Source organism: Nicotiana tabacum, chromosome 17 (genome assembly GCF_000715075.1).
Source record: "Nicotiana tabacum cultivar K326 chromosome 17, ASM71507v2, whole genome shotgun sequence".
Lineage (NCBI taxonomy): Eukaryota > Viridiplantae > Streptophyta > Magnoliopsida > Solanales > Solanaceae > Nicotiana > Nicotiana tabacum.
Window position 1 is genome coordinate 110,031,676 of NC_134096.1, and position 22,865 is coordinate 110,054,540.

The following is a 22,865-nucleotide window of genomic DNA, read 5'->3' on the forward strand; positions in this document are numbered from 1 at the left end:
AGATGTCAGTATTGATACCCCTATAGTTAAGTCAGTTCCAGCAATGAGGGATTTTCCAGATATATTTCCAGCTGATCTTCCGGGTATGACGCCCGACAGAGATATTGATTTTGGCATTGATTTGTTGTCGGTCACTCAACCTATCTCTATTCCTCTATATCGTATGGCTCCTCCTAAAATGAAGGAGTTGAAGGAGCTGTTACAGGATTTGCTTGATAAGGGCTTCATTCGGCCCAGTATGTCACCTTGGGGTGCTCCTATCTTGTTTGTGAAGAAAAAAGGATGATTCTATGTGTATGTGCATTGATTATCGCTAGTTGAACAAAGTTACAGTGAAGAACATGTATCCTTTGCCTCGTATTGATGACCTATTTGATCAGTTACAAGGTTCCAGAGTGTTTTCCAAGATTGACTTATGTTCAGGCTATCATCAATTGAAAATTCGGGAGCCGGATATCCCTAAGTCTGCCTTCAGGACTCGGTATGGTCACTACGAGTTCCTTGTGATGTCTTTTGAGCTGACCAATGCCCCATTAGCTTTTATGCACTTGATGCACAGTGTGTTCCGACCTTATCTTGACTCATTCGTCATTATGTTTATTGACAACATTCTGGTGTACTTCCGGACTCGGGAGGATCATGAGCAGCACCTGAGGACTGCGCTTCAGACCTTAAGAGAAAAGAAGTTATAATCAAAATTTTCAAAGTGTGAGTTTTGGCTAGACTCAATGGCATTCTTGGGTCGTGTAGTATCGAGTGATGAGATCCAGGTGGATCTGAAGAAGGTGAAAGTAGTGCAGAGTTAGCCTAGACCGTCATCAGTTACGGAGATCCAGAGTTTTCTTGGTTTGGCGGGGTATTACCGCCGTTTTGTAAAGGGATTCTCATCCATTGCAGCACCTATGACCAGGCTGACCCAGAAGGGTGCTCCGTTCAGGTGGACAGAGGAATGTGAGGAGAGCTTTCTGAAGCTCAAGACAGCTTTGACTATACCCCCAATATTGGTATTGCCTACAGGTTCGGGGTTTTATACGGTATATTGTGATGCATCGTGGATTGGTCTCGGTGCGGTGTTGATACAGGACGGTAGGGTGATTGCCTACGCATCCAGACAGCTGAAGGTGCATGAAAAGAACTATCCTATTCACGACCTTAATCTAGTAGCTATTGTTCATACCTTGAAGATTTGGCGGTACTATTTGTACGGTGTCCCTTGTGAGATTTACACCGATCACCGGAGTTTGCAGCATCTGTTCAAACAGAAGGATCTTAACTTGCGTCAGTGGAGGTGGTTGGAGCTACTTAAAGATTATGTTATTATCATTTTGTACCATCCCGGGAAGGCCAATGTAGTGGTCGGATGCTTTGAGTCATCGGGCGGAGCGTTTGGGGAGCTTAGCACATCTACTAGCAGTAGCGAGGCCATTGGCGTTGGATGTTCAGGCCTTAGCCAGCCAGTTTGTTAGATTGGATATTTCTGAGCCGAGTCGAGTATTGGCTTGTGTGGTCTCCCGGTCTTCTCTTTATGATCGTATTAGGGAGCGTCAGTATGATGACCCTCATCTGTTTGTCCTTAAGGACACAGTCCAGCACGGTGATGCTAAGGAGGTCACTATTGAGGATGATGGTGCATTGAGGATGCATGGCAGGTTATGTATGCCCAATATAGATGGTTTGCGAGAGTTGATTCTTCCGGAGGCTCACAGCTCGCGGTACTCCATTTATTCGGGTGCCGTGAAGATATATCAGGACTTGAGGCAGCATTACTGGTGGTGGAGGATGAAGAAAGACATAGTGGAGTATGTGGCTTGCTGTCTAAATTGCCAGCAGGTGAAGTATGAGCATCAACATCCAGGTGGGTTGCTTCAGAAGTTAGAGATGCCGGAGTGGAAATGCGAGCGGATCACTATGGATTTCGTTGTAAGACTCCCACGGACTCAGCGGAAGTTTGATGCAGTTTGGGTGATTGTGGATAGGCTGACCAAGTCAGCTCATTCCTTCCTGTGATGACCACCTATTCTTCTGAGCAGCTGGCTCAAATTTATATCCGCGAGATCGCCAGGCTTCATGGCATACCGGTATCTATCATCTCTGACCGGGGTACGCAGTTTACATCACGGTTCTGGAGGGCCGTACAACATGAGTTGGGTATTCGAGTGGAGCTGAGCACAACATTTTATCCTCAGACAGACGGACAGTCTGAGCGCACTATTCAGATATTAGATGATATGCTTTGTGCGTGTGTAATAGATTTTGGAGGTTCTTGGGATCAGTTCTTGCCACTTGTGGAGTTTGCCTATAACAACAGTTATCAGTCGAGCATCCAGATGGCATCGTGTGAGGCTCTGTATGGTAGGCGGTGTCGGTCTCCAGTAGGTTGGTTCGAACCGGGCAAGGCTAGATTATTGGGTACAGACTTGGTTCAGGATGCCCTGGATAAGGTGAAGGTGAGTCAGGATCGACTTCGCATAGCCCAGTCCAGACATAAGAGTTATGCGGATCGAAAAGTTTGCGATGTTGCATTCATGGTTGGAAAGCGGGTCTTGCTCTAAGTTTCGACTATGAAGTGCGTTATGAGGTTCGGGAAGAAGGGTAAGCTGAGCCCAAGGTTCATTGGTCCCTTTGAGGTGTTGCGACGTGTTGGGGAGGTTGCTTATGAGCTTGCCTTGCCTCCCAGTCTAGCACGAGTTCATCCGGTATTCCATGTTTCTATGCTCCGGAGGTATCACAGTGATCCGTATCATGTGTTGGATTTGAGCTCAGTCCAGTTGGACAAGGATCTATCTTATGTTGAGGAGCCGGTGGCTATTTTGGACAGGCAGGTTCGAGAGCTGAGGTCAAAGAATATTTCTTTAGTGAAGGTTCAGTGGAGGGGTCAGCCAGTCGAGGAGGCGACTTGGTAGACCGAGCAGGATATGCGCAGCTATTATCCTCATCTTTTCACCGTTTCACGTATGTCTCTATACTCGTTCGAGGACGAACGATTATTTTAAGAGGGGAGGATGTAACGACCCGGCCGGTCGTTTTCAGTTTATTAGCCCCGATCCCCTATTTACTGCTTTCCCTGTATCTTGTTCTGCGTATATGACTTGCTGGGAGGTTTTGTTTTTGGTTTCGGAGTGTTTTGGGACACTTAGTCCCTAAACGGAAGCTTAAGCCTTAGGATTTTGACCGTAGTTGGAACTGTATGAAGACGACTTCGGAATGGAGTTTCGTCAGTTCCGTTAGATCCGTTGGGTGATCTTGAGCTTAGGGGCGTGTCCGGATTGTATTTTGGAGGTCTGTAGCCGATTTAGGCTTGAAATGGCAAAAGTCGAATTTTTGGAGATTTTTGACCAGTAGTGGACTTTTTGATATCGGTGTCGGAATCCAATTCCGAAAGTTGGAGTAGGTCCGTAATGATGAATATGACTTGTGTACAAAATTTGAGGTCAATCAGACGTGGTTTGATAGGTTCTGACATCGGTTGTGGAAATTTAAAGTTTCAAGTTCATTAAGCTTGAATTGGAGGGTGATTCGTGTTTTTGTTGTTGTTTGAGGTGTTTTAAGGGCTCGACTAAGTTCGTATGGTGTTTTAGGACTAGTAGGTATGTTTGGTTGAGGTCCCGGGGGCCTCGGGTGAGTTTTGGATGCTTAACGGATCATTTTGGACTTGTGAAAGATAGCGGATTTTCTGGTATTTGTGTTGCAGACTTTTCTTCATCGCATTCGCGAGAGAGGTCTCGCGATCGCGTAAGGCATTTGAGAGGCCAGCTGGAGTTGTTCTTCGCATTCGTGAAGATGGGGACGCATTCGCGAAGGTTTTAGGATCAGTGCATCGCTAACGTGAGAAGCACATTGCGTTCGCGTAGAGGGAGTGGAGCAGCTGGGAACCCCAAGGATTTGTTCTACGCATTTGCGTAGTGGGTGTCGCATTCGCGAAGCATCAGGAAGTGAAAGGTACGCGTTCGCGAGAGGTCCCTCGCATTCATGAAGGAGGAATTTTGGTCAGTGGGATTTTGTTATACGCGAACGCGAGGGTGTGGCCGCGTTTGCGAAGAAGGATTCACATGGGCAGAATATAACATTTCAAAAACGAGGGTTTTGCCATTTTTATCAAAAGCTTGAGTTAGGAGCTCGGATTTGGATGAGATTTTGAGGGATTTTCAGAGATATCGATTGGATAATGATTCTTCACTTGATTTTGGTTATATCCCACTAATCTATCATTAATTTCATCATTTAATTTCGTATTTGGGGTGAAAATTTGGGGAAAATGGAATGAAGTTCTTCAACAAAGATTTTAGGTTTTGATTGGGATTTTGACATCAGATTTGGATAATTTTGGTACGAGTGAACTCGTGAGTGTTCATATTTTGTGATTTTTACCCGATTCCGAGTCGTGAGCCCGGGTCGACTTTTTGGGGCAATTTTTAATTTTCTTGCTTTAATTTTGATTTCATTAATTAGATTAGTTTCTTATAGTTGTATTTATGGTATGTAATTTACTTTGGCTAGATTTGAACCATTTGGAGTCAGATATTCGTGGAAAAGGCATTGTTACTGATTGATTGAGCTTGGTTCGAGGTAAGTGGCTTGCCTAACCTTGTGTGGGGAAAATCCCCTTAGGATTTGGTACCGTTGTGATATGTGAGCGTCGTGTACGTGAGGTGACGAGTACGTACACGGGCTATTTGTTGTAAAACCCGATTTATTTTTACTGAGTAGCAACCTGTTTTCTTTAATTTGAGTTATACCGTTTAAATGAGTATTAGTCTGTTTTTCATTCTTAATTGAGCTATTCCAATATGTTAGTTATTATGTTTAGTCTAATTTCACATATCTACGTGCTTTAACTGCTTATTTGAACTCTGTGAAGAATGCCTAGTTGATTTTCCTGCTTTTCCTTGTTCTTTATCAGTATAATTGTAGAAATCTTATTGTTAAATGTTGCATTTGTCGGTTTGAGCTGCGTGCTTACTTTTGAGACTACGAGGCTATACCTCGGGAATTCTCCCTATATATTTACTTTTGAGACTACGAGGCGGTTCCTCGGAAGTTCTCCCTGTATATTTACTTTTGAGACTACGAGGCGGTTCCTCGGGAGTTCTCCCTGTATATTTACTTTTGCGACTACGAGGCGGTTCCTCGGGAGTTCTCCCCGCATATTTACTTTTGAGACTACGACGCGGTTCCTCGTGAGTTCTCCCTGCATATTTACTTTTGAGACTACGAGGCAGTACCTCGGGAGTTTTCCCTGTATATTTATTTTTGGGACTACGAGACGGTATCTCGAGAGATCCCTTGCTGTTTACCCCTGTGTGTTGCACTGTTGCCTTACTGCGTTTCCTTTATTAAAATCTAGTCTCTTATTATACTATATATTCTCCTGCTTTATTTATTATATATCAGTGGGCCTGACCTGACCTCGTCACTACTCGACCGAGATTAGGCTTGGCACTTACTAGGTACCGTTGTGGCATACTCATGCTACTCTTCTGCACATGTTTTTGTGTGCAGATCTAGGTACTTATTATCAGCCCCGCTATTAGCTGAGAGTGCTTGTTATTGTACGGAGACTTCAAGGTATATCTGCCGCATCCGCAGACCTAGGAGTCCCCCCCTATTCTCCCCTATGTCGAACACTTCTTGTATTCCTTTTATTAGACTCTGGTGTATAGAGATGCTATTTTCCTTCTGTATCTTGTGACTTACGATGTTCCGGGTTTTAGGAAGACTGTCTATTTATATATTATTGGTTATTGTACATGTCGAGCGGTATTGTTACTAGTTATTCAGTTATCCACTGCTGTTAGTTGCCAAGATTTACTTTCGTTTTGTTATATTCCACAATTTGTTAGGCTTACCTAGTCGTAGAGACTAGGTGCCGTCACAACGTTATATAGAAGGAGTTTGGGTCGTGACAGCCTATTATGCCAAAGGTTAAGGATAAGCCGGTGGGTTTTAAGTCCCAACGGACCATGAGGGTAAGACATCGGGTTTTGAGTATTGATGCTCCATGATTGTAAGAGTTGGATCGAGTCCCAAACTCATTATGGTCTAACATGTTTTTATATGGGTAAGACATTGGGTTTGAGTCCCAATGCACCATATTGATGATATAATGATGGTTAAAGAAATATCATATATTTTTCATGAAAAAGCATGAAACATGTCCTACTTGATATGCTCCATTCTTGAAGTGAATGAGGTAGCGGTGCATAATAAGTCTAAATGAAGATAAGTGGTTGACGAATGAATATTGGAGTATCAAAGACCAAAATAATAAAAGTCATCATTATGATAATTATAAAAATGAGAATAATAAGGGTTCTCAAAATAGTTCTTCAAAATATGAAGGCAATGTTTACCATCAAATTGGTATGGAAAAATAATAAAGCACGTCGCTGATTATGATCCATTCCTTGAAGAGAATGTGACTTGTGATAAGCATTGAGAATGCAGACACATTTCTGAAGGTGAATGTGACAATATGTGATAAAAGTAATGAATAAAGACGTGCAATGCATGATTGGATCAATACCACACAACTCACCTCTACGGAAATTTTGAGTGAAATAAAGAGAACGAACATTATTATGGTTATATGAATATGTCATTGGTCGCGTACATGTGGTACGCCAAAAATATTTTGCCATGCTTATAAAAAGTTATTAAAGGCAAAAGTAAAGCAAGAAATGATTTTGCTTATCATGATTTTGACCATGATAATTATTATGATATGATTTTATCTGTGAAGGAGACATTTACTATATGGATGATGAGAAAAAAGTCTTGTAGTAGAAAATCAATTAAGAGCTCCGGAAGAGCTAATTTGTTACTACCCGGATGAAAGAAATTATTCATGACATTGATAATGTAGTAAGTCTCAAAAGGAACTTTTTGAGTTTCAAATATATTAGCCAAAGTGGTTGGCATATTGAGACTATAAATGAAAGGAAGATTGAATATCTTCATATTACTATAATCATACTGGGTAAATATAAAAGATTACCCGATTTTCTTTCTATTTGTACTACACGAGTATAACCATGATGATGGAATCACATGCCACAAGTAAACTAGAGGTTTACTAAAATAAATATTAGTTGGCATGATCGGTTGGCCATCCCGGTTCAATTATGATGCGAAAAAAATTGATTGAGAATTCACATTGACATATATTGAAGAAATAGAAGTTTTTTCAAGAATTCTCTTCTGCTGCTTATTCTCATGATATACCACCTAAGGTTAGGATTGAATCCCTTGATTTCTGGAACGAATAAAATGTGATATATTTATGGGCCCAGTCACCTACCATGTGGACTTTTTACTATTATATGATTTTAATAGATGCATCTATTGTACGGTCACATGTGCATTTGTTATCAACTTGTAGTTTGGCTTTTGCAAGATTGCTTGCTCAAATTATTAGAGCACAATTCCAGAATATAAATTATGATGATTTATCTTAATAATACTGGTTTAAATCCAAGTTGGTTAAGCAGAAATTTGTATGCCTCCAATTATAGTTAAACCATTGGTTATGAGAACAAAACTCCCAAATAGAAATTTGGTATGAGATGTATTATTTAATATACAGCAGCACTTGTATGCATCTAGCCAAATTATGATAAATTCTTCCTATTACAACTGATTCAGGGTCAGGAATCAAATAATTTCTATCTAAAAATATGGATGTGCTATAATTTAATTGTTCCACTATAATGCATAAAGATGGATCCCCAAAGAAGGTTGGGAATATATGTTGGTGATACCAACATTAGGGAGAGAAAATTGACAGCTGAAAAAGTAATACATTGAATGAATTATTATGAGTATATCAAGATCCTCGTAAAGAAAATATGAACTTGAAGTTCAAGTAATAATTCATTTACAAAATATTATCAGGTATATTTGCTGACCCAAAGCAAAATCTCGTATTTCAGCTGCTAATGCTCCAAATAGAATAAAGTTCATGATGGACAGAGTCTATGGCACACATAAAGCGTTATTGACTAATCGGTTCCAAACATAAAGCAGGTGATCAAGATGGTCATAATAAGAAGGCAAGTGCTCTAGAAGGGCACCACGACATAACACTTTATAAGACCTCACGGGAGACGCTGAGGTACCTGAAAATAATGAGATAAAGAGATCTCAATAAGTTATGTCTTTATTGGGTAACGATGGAACCGATATAAAATGATCGTCGATGATATTGTTGATATAATGTACCGCTCAATATTATTAATATTGACTAGGACGTTGAGCTCAAATCTGTCATGGAATTTGGACAGATAAATGATTGACCAAATAAAAAATACGCAATGAAAATTGACTTCACCTGAAAAATATGAAGTTGGACGGATAGTCCAACACCTGAAAGTATAAAGCTAGTGGAGGTATAAATGTGTTCTTGTGCGAAACGTTAAATAAAAAATCAAGTCGATGGACATACGACTTATGTCACAAGAAGATTTATAAATATCCTGGCATAAATTATATGGAGACATGTTTTCCTGTGGTAGATCCAGTCATTTCAAGTTTTGGTCTGACAATACATTTGTTATGCATATAATGAAAATTCTTGAAGGATTTAAATTGTTTTGAAGCATATTAAGATTGCCAAGAAATTTATTAAATAAATCTTCAGAAAATCCTTATGTGGATTAGAGCAATCATGACGTACATGATTTGTTTTTGTGTCTAGTACAACTGGTGCACTAATGTATCTTGCTAGAACCATGAGTATAATAATATTCTTGCAATATATAGTTTTACTCTTATTTGGAGATATTGAAACACGATTAGTGTTATATTGCAAAAGGAATCCTTGATATAGATTTGTTTATTCTAAGAAATATTACCAAGGTTTTGTTGGTTATACAAATGCAGGGCATAGTTCGTTGTTCAAATAATCTATTTATATGTGCAGGTATTGCCATTATGATATTCAACAAGATTCCAATTGCATTGAAGACGATAATGTATGCATAGCTCAATTGAAAGAAGGACTATCGAAGGTGACAAAATAAAGCATATTTCACCAAAGTTCAATTTCAGACATGATCGATGTTCAACAAATTTGTTCAAGTGATAATTTGGCAAACTTCTTCACAAGGCATTGCTGACCTCAACAATTGAGAAGTTATTGTACTATATTGGAATTCATCATCTCCGAGATATCAAGTGCTATTTTTATCAGGGGGAGTATAGCACGCGCTGCACTCTTTTTCCCTTAGCTAAGGTTTTATCCCACTGAGTTTTCCTGATAAGGTTTTTAACGAGGCAACAAACAATGCGTATTACAAGATATGTGTACTCTTTTCTTTCACTAAGACTTTTTTTTTCCATAGGATTTTTTCTTAGTAAGGTTTGAATGAGGCACATTATTTATAGACATCCAAGGGGGAGTGTTATGAAATATTATATTATGTAGTTGTCACGACCCAAAATCCAACTAGCCATGATGGTACCTAACCTCACCCGCTAGGTAAGCCAAATAACAATAATTCGATTCAATTAATATTTAATTAACTCTAATACACTCCCCAAGGACTGGTAGTACAAATCACGAGCTTCTAAGATTAGAATTTACAAAGCTGGTGTGAAATAAAAATACGTCATTTGTCTGAAGTATACATGAACAGATTAAAAATTCTAAAGCTACCATGAACAAGAGGTAGCAATGACTGGAACGCAGGTACATCTTCAGATCCAGCTCCCGCCGTATGCAGCTACATCAACATCAGAAATCTGCACGCAAGGTGCAGAAGTGTAGTATGAGTACAACCGACCCTATGTACTCAATAAGTAACAAGACTAACCTTTGGCTGAAAATAGTGACGAGCTCAATGGGTACAGTCCAGTATAGAAATAACAGTACAGAAATGTAGGCATGCTTTCAAATTCAATAGTTAAACTCAGTACAAGTAAAATAGATCAATTCTAAATGATATGAGGAATGTGACATCTCTATATCTATATGCCAATGTACATAATGTATGTGATGCACCTCAGTGGAAACCTCGTATACTCACACTCTCAAAATACGCAATCACTCAGTATTGTATATGGCCAATCCAACCCAGGAAAGATCCATCCCATATATATATATATATATATATATATATATATATATACACACACACACACACACACACACACATCAACTGACAGTTAGTCACTCAGTACTGTATAAGGCCAATCCAGCCCAGGGGAAGATCCATCCCTAAGTATAAATGATTCGGACAAGATCCATGTTTAGGGAAGATCCATCCCTCAATATAAAGGATTCGGACAAGATCCATGTCCAGGGAAGATCCATCCCTCAATATAAATGATTCGGACAAGATCCATGTTCAAGGAAGATCCATTCCTTAATATAAATGATTCGGGCAAGATCTATGTCCAGGGGAAGATCCATCCCCAAATATAATGATTCGGACAAGATCCATGTCCAGGGAAGATCCATCCCTCAATATAAAATCAACCGCACTCACTGTGGGGGGTGCAGACTCCGGAGGGACTCCTTCAGCCCAAGCACCATAATAGCCAGATCCAGGCATAAATAAATAAAACATGATGCGGCGTGCAGTCCGATCCCATAAATATCACTCAAAATCTCCAGTCTCTCGGGCTCTCAATGACATAAAAATCAACCCGACATAGTGACATGATGCATCAATGAAAGACAATAGAGACTGAGATATGATATGCAAATGATATATGTGATTGAGTACAAAATTATAAATTTAAACAAGTAATTCAATAGCAATAAGACCTATGTGGGCCCAAACAATATCGGCATGTAGTCTAAACATGATCTTTAACATGATTCTCAACTCAATTTCCTCTAACACGTGGAGGATATGTGGGTAATGACATGATTATTTGATTATGCAACTCCACGGAATCAATTAAGTCACAATTTCTATGGTGCACGCCCATACGCCCGTCACCTAGCATGTGCGTCACCTCCAAACAATTCATATAACACGAAATTTAGGGATTCATACCCTCAAAACTAAGTTTAAAAGTGTTACTTACCTCGAACAAGCCGAATCCAATGCCGAGCACGATAAACAATACTCCGAAAATTCCATTCCGTGCGTATCAACCTTCAACACCTTCCTATCTCCTCAATTCAAGCCAAACGATCCATGTCTATTCAAACAACGTAAAATGAATCACAATGTACCCCAATGCTTACAATTTAACAATTTATAAAAATTACTTGAAAAGTCGACAGTGGAGCCCACGGCTCGGAACCCCGATGAAACTCATAAAATCCGACAACCCATTCAACCACAAGTCCAACCATACCAAAAATACTCAAATTCGACCACAACTCGGCCTTTAAATCCTCAATTAAAGTCTATAAAATTTTCTACCATTTTTAACCCAAAATACTAATTTGTTGATAAAAACAACAATAGATTCGTGTAATTTAGCCAAAATTGAGTTAGGAACTCTTACTCCGATAGTTTTCTTAAAATTCTCCCGAAAATCGCCTCTCCTCATTTTCAGAACTTAAGTTTTGCTTTCCAGTCATTTATCCTATGTGACCACAAAGCACAAAATTTTCCAGCACATTTTTACTCTATGCGATCACGGCCATTCCCCCGCGATCGCGGTGAACAAATTTCCAACAGTCTTGTCTAACTCTTCTGGACAGCCTCTAGTCTAATGGTCAAAAGTTTTTGTACAAAAGTTCAAATGATAAATGATTTAACTTTCTAAAAACTAGACACCACGGGCTACAACTTTTATTTTTGGATCATCTGCAAATTCCTTATAAATTGTGAGATATAAGCTTCTAAAGTCGGGTCAGTGCAGCATAGATTTTATTCTATGCGATCGCGTGAAGGCTTCCGCGATCGCGATGCAAAGTTCTATTTTTCCTATTTCCCTCTTCGCTATCATGGCCAGGTCCACGTTATCGCATTGTACATCCCTGTAGCCAAAAACCAGCAAGTAGAAATGGCCTAGAAATGGTCTGAAATCACCCTGAAACTCTTCCGAGCCCCTCGGGACCCCGTCCGAACATACCAACAAGTCTCAAAACAAGTCATAAATGACATAATGAAGCTACTGAAATTTTTGGAATCACAATCCGGACTCGATATCATAAAAGTCAACTTCCGGTCAAACTTTCAAACTTTCAATTTCTTACTTTCATCATTTCAAGCCAAATTCAACTACGGACTTCAAAATAAATATGCAGACACACTTCTAAATCTGAAATCACCATACGGAGCTATTGGAACCATCAAAATTCCATTCCGGAGTCGTTTTCACAAAAGTCAAACTCCGGTCAACCCTTTTCATTTAAGTTTCCAACATGGAATTTATTCTTTCGAACTAATCCCGAAACACTTGAAACATCACAACCGACGATTCACACACGTCATAATACATCATACGAAGCTATTCAAGACTTCAAATAGTTGAAAGGAGCGTAAATATTTAAAACGATAAGTCGAGTCGTTACAGTAGTGGATGTCTATAACTCCTAAAGAAGTTACTCCCACCACTCTTCTCCATTAACCTCCCACTACTTCTTACCATTATGGATGCAACTCCCACACCTCCTTAATCTTCCTCCATGATCTCAATAGTTAATACCATGTTTATGACATCCCTTTGTATTACCTAAATATTATCCTATAAATAGAAAGTTTGGGTATCACATTGCATACACTTGAATATATGGAGCTTGAAGGTTGAGGTAAGTTGATTATCACTTACTCTTTTTGAGGGATTCTCCCTAAAGTCATGATTTGTTAATACATGATATTACTTATAAATGTGCATCCGTACTTGTGGGGATAAGCGGGAAGGACGTCACCATGTGTTTCTAAGTTTGTTGATTTTGAAGTGTCATGTGGTAATAAAAATCTTTTCTTTTTAAAACTTATTTGCAAGATGACACTTAAGGAAAACGTTATAAGTTTTATTAAAACTTATTTGTTTATAAGAGTATAAAATGCTTGAATGCTAAAGATATGTTTTCATGAAAAAATATTTGTCTTTTGAAATTTCATCAAAGGAAGCACTTGTTGTATCTTTAGATTGATGTTAATTGCTAAAGGCTTTAATATGAAAAATGTTATTCATTTGATTTTATTCAAATAGCTTGGATTGGCTATGAAAATCATGATTTGATAAAAATAGGTCCTTTTAGGCAATTATGCTATGAATCTATTTTTGATATTCAAATATTTTGGGAGTTACTAATGGAAACGGTCGAGATTGGTTCGAATATTAAGTTCGTTACCATGAAACTACACGCGTCGGTGTAGGGATGCATTCCAAGGCTAAGCCGAGATTTTTAGGATGAAGTCCCCCATTTAGAGGGAAAATAATCATTACTTAAAGTAATGAGGTTAAGTCGACTCGTACGGCGCTACGGGAAGCCACCCAGACAAGTAGGGTCAAATACTTGTTACTAGGATGATCGCCTAGTGGTTGTTTATTATGTCGCTGTTGGTATAGTACTCCCGATGAGAGATAAAGAAGACTTTCTTATGTTTAGGCCTAAGGAGCCGAAAGTGATTTCAATGACTTAATGAAATTGAAATGGTTTTGTATGATTTTTATTCAAAATCTTAGATTGATATAAATGTTTTAAGAATATATATCATGGTTTATACTTCACTTGTCTTTTCATTTGAAATGATAAAGAGCATGATTTATATAATTTTTTATCACTTTATATCAAATATTGGTTGCATAGTTTTTATAAAATCTTTTCCCACGAACTTGAGTTAGAGAGAGTCTATGACACTTATTGATTACCGATGTGGTGCACTCAGTCCTTAGGGCCCCCCTCCAGGGACCCACTTACTTTACATGTTTCAGGATGAAGTATGATATGTGGCATGCAGACATGATTAGGATGACTCTCTTCCTGAGATATATGGTGAGGCACCACACCTATTTCGTGGTAGCTATCATGTTATTTTCTTAATTTATATTAGTCGGGTATTAACCCAAGTATTTAGTTATATTCTTTGGTATAGAGGCTCCATAGATAGTCGTGAAAAGTTATAATAATGGGATTGTACACGATATAATAAAAAAATATTTATTTTACTTAGTCTCATTGTTATTATTATGAAAGACTTCATGTATGATTCTGAATTGGAAAACTTTCCATCGTTTAACTTGAAAATATATATGTTTTTCAAAGAGCTTCCGCAATTAAACTGGTTTTCACGCATGTGGTTTGGGTGCATAATATGAGTTGGTTCGCTCAGATCGGATAGTGTGTCGGATGCCGGTCACGCGGATTTGGGTCATACATTATATAACTATTTTTCAACTTTCATACAACATTCAACTATATATATATATATATATATATATATATATATATATATATATATATATATAAATTGTTAGTCATGTGTTCTTCTTCTTCTTCTTCTTCTTCTTCTTTTTTTCGAGTTTCAATCTGAAATTTAGTCAAAGTCAATTCTAATCTTCACCAAACACCCTCAAAATTGAGATATAAACTACAAAGAATATTTTTAATGGTTTGAAACAACACCCAATCCAAACAAATAATAGTTTTTGAAAACCCAAATTTAAATTCAAAGCTTCGAAGCATTTTAATGGTTGTTAATGGTGGAGAGTCAAACACCTTCAAAATTTATTGATTGATAATTTCAATTTAAATACCAATTGTGCAACATGAAATGAAATTGCTAAATTAAAACTCTATATTAAAACAACTGAAATTCATTGATGAAATCTCTGAAAAAAAGAGAGAATAAAATGCAGAGAAAACGAAAGAAGAAAAAATGGGAAAAGAACATAGAAGGAGAGAAATAAAGAGAGAGAGAGAGAGGAGAGAGAGAGAGAGAGAGAGAGAGAGAGAGAGTGCAGGGATGGAAAAATAACTGATCTCCTATTCAATTCCTAATATAAAGGGATATTTATTAATACTAATTTGTATATAATTGGTAAATTGTATATGCCAATGTAATTAAGTTAAAACTTGATTAGAAAGGGTAAATAAGTTTCATATGTAGTATAGATAGAAAAGAAATCTCAAAAAGAAAACTTTGTTTCGTTCTTTCAATTAGGCCCGAACTTGGCCAATGGGACCGGCCAAGCCCACCCCACTACTTAAATAGAATTGGATTAAGGTTTTTTTAAGTTCATTTAAAACTAATACTTATAGTCCTGACCCAAGTTAGCTCGGTGGCCCTTGAGGCTTGACCGAGGCTAGGCGTAAGCCAGGCCATAGGCAAAAAAATATTAATTAAATATCAATTTCAATATTTAAAAAAAGTAAAATCTAAAAAAAACTAGTAACTATAATCCCAGCCATTACCGTTCATCCACCGCTTTTTATGTTGAAATCTTGTCTTTGTCTTTTCAGGCTGTCTTTTGTGTGCTATTCCTTACGCCCTGAGAAAGAACCTCCACTTGGATTCATTTCAAGTCTCGAGTTCTTTTTTAGAATTCTCGTATATGAAGTTCGAACGAGAGCTTTGATGCAATTCAAATTGACAAGCAGTAGTGACAGCATAATAAATATCCAGAGGATAGAACAAAATCTTGTTCCCGTTTCTCTCTTCTCTTCTTTCGACCACCACCACTCTCCTTCTTTATCATGCCTCTAAAATCCAAAAAAAAAACAATCTCGTCATCAAATTTATCTTTTCCATAGATGTCATGCCTTACTTTTGCTATCCAAAAAATAGTCTTAAAAGCTCCAGATTTTCAGAGAATCCAATGACCTCAACAAATCCTCTTGTGAGGTTTAAAAGCCAAAATTTAAATTCCGTTTCAGGTTAAATACTTTTACCTTATTTAACTCAAATCTATTTTCGCTATAAACAAGAGTAGGCACAGATGCCTTCGCCTTTTTTGCAGAGAGCATGAAGAGAAAAAGTATGAGCAAAAACATGGCTGATACTCAAAATCAAACTCGGGTCTTAACAATCTTTTCCCGTGGCTATGATTACTCGATATATTCTTTTTTCAATTCTTTTTTATGTAGTGCCTTTCTAGGTCACAAAATATTTTTTACTAAAAATTAATTTTTATCCAATTTCAAATATATCTAGAGGTATATTTGGTATTAAAAAAAAATAACCAAACCCTCGCCCAACCCCCCCTCCCCCCTAAAAAAATTAAAAACTTAAAAATTAAAAAAATAAACCCCCCCATTCCAACTCATCTCTTCTCCTATCTCTTCTCTCCTCCACCAATCGTAGTCGTCTCTATTGCGGGAATCTCGCTGCCCCCTTTTCCCTTTCTCTCTTCTCTTGTTTCAACTACCACCACTCTCCTTCTTTATCATACCTCTAAAATCAGAAATAAACAATCTCGACATCAAATCCCTCTTGCCCAGAAATGCCATGTCTTGCTTCTGCTATCCAAGAAATAGTCTTAAAAGCTCCAGATTTTCAGAGAATCCAATGACCTCAGTAAATCCTCTGGTGAGGTTTAAAACAAAAATTCAGATTCCGTTTCAGGTTAAATGCTTTTACCTTATTCAACTCAAATCTTTTTTCGCTACAAACAAGAGTAGGCACAGATGTCTTCACCTTTTTTGTAGAGAGGAGGAAGAGCAAAAGTATGTGTAAAAATATGGCTGATACTCAAAATTAAACTCGGGTCTTAACAATATTTTTTCGTGGCTATGACTACTAGGATATAGTCTTTTTTTAATTCTTTTTTATGTAGTTCCTTTCTAGGTCACAATTTTTTTAATAAGAATTAATTTTTATCCAATTCCAGATATATCTATTGGTATATTTGCTATAAAAAAAAAAAACCAAACCCTCACCCACCACCCCCTCCCCCTAAAGAAATTAAAAAAATTAAAAAAAATAAACCCCCTCCCCCCCAATTCCAACTCTTCTCTTCTCTTCTCTTCTCCTCTCTCTTCTCTCCTCCACCAATCATAGTCATCTCTATTGTGGGAATCTCGTTGCCCCCTTTTTCTCTTCTCTTCTTTCGACCACCACCATTCTCCTACTTTATCATGCCTCTAAAATCAGGAAAAAAAAAACAATCTCGTCATCAAATCCCTCTTGCCCAGAGATGCCATGCCTTACTTTTGCTATCCAAGAAATAGACTTAAAAGCTCCAGATTTTTAGAGAATCCAATGACCTCAGCAAATCCTCTGGTGAGGTTTTAAAGCCAAAATTCAGATTCCGTTTCAGGTTAAATGCTTTTATCTTATTCAACTCAAATCTTTTTTCGCTATAAACAAAAATAGGCACATATGCCTTCACCTTTTTTGCAGAGAGTAGGAAGAGCAAAAGTATGAGCAAAAACATGGCTGATACTCAAAATCAAACTCGGGTATTAATAATATTTTTCCGTGGCTATAACTACTCGGATATAGTCTTTTTTAATTCTTTTTTATGTAGTGCCTTTCTAGGTCACAAAATTCATTTTAATAAGAATTAATTTTTATCCAATTCCAAATATATCTAGTGGTATATTTGGTTTTAAAAAACAAAACCCAACCCCCTAAAAAAACTAAAAAATTAAAAAAATAAACCCCCCCTCCAATTCCAACTCATGTCTTCTCTCCTCCACCAATCGTAGTCGTCTCTATTGCAGGAATCTCGCTGCACCCTTTCTCTCTTCTCTTCTTTCGACCACCACCACTCTCCTACTTTATCAAGCTTCTAAAATCAGAAGAAAAAAAAAACAATCTCGTCATCAAATCTCTCTTGCCCAAAGATGTTATGTCTTACTTTTGATATCCAAGAAATAGTCTTAACAGCTCCAGATTTTCAGAGAATCCAATGACCTCACCAAATCCTCTGGTGAGGTTTTAAAGCCAAAATTCATATTTCGTTTCAGGTCAAATACTTTTACCTTATTCAACTCAAAGCTTTTTTCGTTATAAACAAGAATAGGCACAGTTGCCTTCATCTTTTTTGCAGAGAGCAAGAAGAGCAAAAGTATGAGCAAAAATATGGCTGATACTCAAAATCAAACTCGGGTTCTTAACAATATTTTTCCGTAGCTATGAGTACTTGGATATAGTCTTTTTTTAATTCTTTTTTATGCACTGCTTTTCTAGGTCACAAATTTTTTTTTAATAAGAATTAATTTTTATCCAATTCCAAATATATCTAGTGGTATATTTGGTTTTAAAAAATAAAACCCAACTCCCCCAACCCCCTAAAAAAAATAAAAATTTTTAAAAATAAACCCCCACCCCCATTCCAACTCATCTTTTCTCCTCTCTCTCCTCTCATCCACCAATCGTAGTCGTCTCTCTTGTGGGAATCTCGCTGCCCCATTTCCCCTTTCTCTCTTCTCTTCTTTCGACCACCACCACTCTCCTTCTTTATCATGCCTCTAAAATCAGAAAAAATAGAATCTCGTCATCAAATCCCTCTTGCCCATAGATGCCATGCCTATCTTGTGCTATCCAAGAAAGTCTTAAAAGCTCCAGATTTTCGGTGAATCCAAGGACCTCAGCAAATCCTCATCATGAGGTTTTAAAGTCAAAATTCAGATTCTGTTTCGGGTTTAAATACTTTTACCTTATTCAACTCAAATCTTTTTTTGCTACAAATAAGAGTAGCAACAAATGTCTTCACCTTTTCTGCAGAGAGCAGGAAGAGCAAAAGTAAGAGCAAAAATATGGCTGGTACTCAAAATCAAACTCGGGTCTTAACAATATTTTTTCGTGGCTATGACTACTCGGATATAGTCTTTTTTTAATTCTTTTTTATGTTGTGCCTTTCTAGGTCACAAAATTCTTTTTAATAAGAATTGATAACCCCCGTCGCTATCTCCTGTCTCCTCTCTTTGGGAGACTTTAAGGAGTTGTGAGCAGCCATGGCTGCCGTGATATCCCCCCAGCCTTTGGCTTTGGGAGAGCCTAATCCAAACCCTAATGAGATCACCCTTAACCCTACAAAACAACCTACATATGCTACATCTCTAAACCAAACACAAACGGCCAGCAATTTGTCAAGTACAAAACTTATTCCTTGTGAAATATTACATGGTATTCCTAGGCTTCTATTTACATTAGATGAGCGAAGAGATTTTGCAAAGGGGGGAGGTCTTCATCAAGCTATCGTGATTAAACTATCCACAGGTGCGCCGGATATGAATGTTTTAAGATCATTGCTGCCCAAAGTTCTTGGCATCAAAGGCAACTGCCTAGTTGGATTACTTGCACCCCGACAGATTTTGATGCGCCTGGATCAATATGAGAATTATGTTACTGTTTTGTTAAGGAGTGTGAATTATTTCACACATATTGGAAAGGAACATCAGCTTAGGATATTCCCATGGACCATTGGATTTAATCCAAAGGAGGAAACTTCACGAGCAACAGTTTGGATTTCACTCCCAAACCTGTTGCCTGATCTGTTTGCACGCAGGTCGTTACTGTCTATTGTTGCTGTTGTTGGGAAACCAATAACTGTTGACAAAGCAACACAAACAAAGTCAAGACCTAGCACTGCTAGGGTTCGGATAATACTAGACCTACTTGACAAACATCCTTCTCAAATTCGTCTCAAAAGTGTGAACAACAAAACTGGTAAGATTGTAGAGGAATTGCAAGAAGTTATTTATGATAATTTGCCTCTATATCGTAACCATTGTAAGCACCAAGGTCATGATGAAAAAAAGTGTTATTTATTGTTGGGCAAGAAAGCTACCAGTAATGTGGATGAGGATGGAGTTGAATTTGATGCAACTTCAATTGAAAAATTACAAGGAGATGCAAGGGATTTTTTAAGTGCAAAAAGAGTTACGCAACAACTGGTAGAAGGAGCTGAACGAGATATAATTAATGGGCAGCAAAAATTATTGAAGTTACAAACTGATGGAAGTCAACAAATTGCTACAGTGATCGATGGTAGTAAAGGGGAGTTGGTTGTGGCTAATGCTGCGCAGAATTTAGACACAACTAAAGGTAATATCTTAACAATTGAGAAAGGTATATATAAATCCACATACGATCCCAGCTACTACAGTGTTAGCGAGGTTATACAAGGTTGTTGGTACTGAGCAGATTAGGGCTACACCAGATGTTTCCTTAGGTCATAAAGTAGTGGCATGACATATTGGAAAACCTGGAAAAGAGTCAGCTACTGTAGTTTCAAATTTGAAAGCTATTGTTGCATTGAATGCATCTGCTGATTGACCTACTACAACACTAGGTGAATTAGCTAATCTAGCAGGTTTTAGAGGTGAACTGGTACAAAAGGAACTAGAGATGAGAACAACTTTTAGGTTAATCCTAAGTCTACTGGGAAAGCATATAATGATGCATCTTCTACTCCTAAGTCTGCCGGGTTGTGTATTGTTGGTCAAGAAGCTGCAATTTTGAGTTGCAATGAAGCAGGGAAGGAAGAAGCATTTGTGAAGAGATCAAACATAGATAAAAAGATGAAGGAATCTAGGGAGGCAGACTGGAATACAGTGTCATCTAAAAAGAAGGCAACATATCGATTGTCTTATCCAGACCTCAATAAAGCACGAGCCAATGATCGAGCAGATGGTGTTAAGGATATTCTTAGCAATAATATGTATGATGTGTTGATGATTGATGAGCAACTTGTACCTTCTAGGATGGAGAAGAAATCACAGGATAAGGAGGGACAACTTGCGTTGATTGAGAATGAGCATAATGTGTCCAGTAACTCCGTCACACCTAATATCAATATCACTGCACTTGGAGTGCAAATTCTGGAAAATAAGAACCCTTCAAAAGCACTGCCTGAGTTTCATACCAATGCAAATAAAGGGCACCCTCTTCAAAGGGTGACTGCCTACGAGAAGATTGGAGTTGGATTGAATACCTCCAATCGTGAAGTGTCTTCCAGTGATATATTTGATCATTCAATTCAACCTTCGCACAACACGGACACATTGTCCATGATGTCGTCTGCAACAAAAAATCCAAAAGGATGGTGTAACGACCCGACCGGTTGTTTTGAGTATTTTATTTCGCTCACTTGTTTGAAGTCTTGGGTAGCTTCATATGATGTATTATGACTTATGTGAATCGTCGATTTTAGTTTTTTTCAGGTGTTTCGGAATTAGTTTGGAAGAATGAATTTCATGTTTGAAGTTTTAAGTTTGAAGAGTTAACCAAGTTTGACTTTTAAGTATTTGACCCTGAATCGGAGTTTTAATGGGTTCCGTTAGGTCCGGATGGTGATTTTGGACTATTTGGTGAAAGCTGAAAATTTGAATGTTTGGAATGTTCATAAGTTTGACCGAGAGTTGACTTTGGTGATATCGGGTTCGGATTGTGGTTCCAGAAATTTGAAGAGCTTTGTTATGTCATTTGGGACTTGTATGCAAAATTTGAGTTAATTCCGAGTTAATTTGATATAGTACGGCGGGAGTTTTGAAAGTTGAAAATTCAAAAGTTCATTAAACTTTATTTGAGGCGCGATTCGTGGTTTTGATATTGTTATGCATAATTTGAGGCCTCGAGTAGGTTTGTGTTATATTTCGAGACTTGTTGGTATGTTCGAACAGTGTCCCGAGGAACTCGGGTGAGTGTCGGGCGAGGTTCAGATCATTTTGGCTCATGCGGCATGGCTGAAGGAATTTTTGATGCTGGTGTAGTCGCATCCGCGGAATCCTGGTCATAGAAGTGACTTCGCAGATGCGGACTCTTCATCGCAGAAGCGAATTTGGACTAGAGGGCGAGAAGCCGCATGTGCGGGGAGTTGAGAGCATCTGTGCGACCACAAGTGTGGTTCTATATGCACGGAAGCGCGACCGCAGAAGCGGAGAGATGATCGCAGAAGCGGTGATGCTGAGTTTGAGCGTGTTTGCAGAAGCGAAGGCTGAGCCGCACGTGTGAGTTCGCAGAAGCGAGAATTTGGTCGCTGGGATTTGGGTGATTTTGGAGGCGATTTTCACCACATTGATTGGGGTAAGTGTTCTCTACCCAATTTTAATTATATTTCATGAATCCATCTTCATTTTTTGGCATTTGATTGATGATTTCAAAGTGAAATTTGGGGGGTTTTGTCTAAAATTTTATAAAGTAAAATTTTGAGTTTTGAACATCGATTCAGAGTCGGATTTGAGTGAAACTAATATAGTTGGACTCGTAATTGAATGAATTATTAGATTTTGTGAGTTTTGTTGGGTTTCGAGGTGCGAGCTCGGGTTTGACTTTTTAGTTGACTTTGGGCTTTTGATTAAAAAATTCAACCTTTATCGATTGAGTTTGTTTCCTTTGGCATTATTTGATGTTCTTGAGTTGCTTTGGCTAGTTTCGAGTCGTTCGGAGGTTGGTACGCGCATGATGGAATTTCTATTGTTTGGCTTGACCGGTATTGGGTTCGTCTTGTTCGAGGTAAGTAACGCTTCTAAACTTGATGCTGAGGGTATAAACCCCTGAATATACATGTTATGTGTTTGGAATTGAGGTGACGTACATACTAGGTAACAGGCGTGTGGGAGTGCACCGTGTGAATTATGACTCGATTGATTCTGTGGTACTGTGTATCTACCTAATCTTGTTTTTATCCATAAAATTTCTACGTGCTAGAGTAATTGAGTTGTGATCCATGTTAGGAACCACGTTTAGGCTATATGCTTATTCTGCTGGGACCCACTGAGGTCTTTTCTGTTGTTGAGTTATTTGCCTAAATTGCATTTACATACTTAGTCATATTCATTCATTGGCATATCATATCTCAGTCTCTGTTATCATTTGTTGTCACACCATGTTATCATTGTTTAGGGCTGATTGGCATGAGATTTGTGAGCCCGAGAGACTAGAGAGATTGATGACTGAGTTGGGGCCTGAGGGCCGGATTGTGAGTGATATTGATGGGATCGGTATGCATGCCACAGTAGGTCATATTGGCTTTATATATATTATTATTGATGGGATCAAACTGCA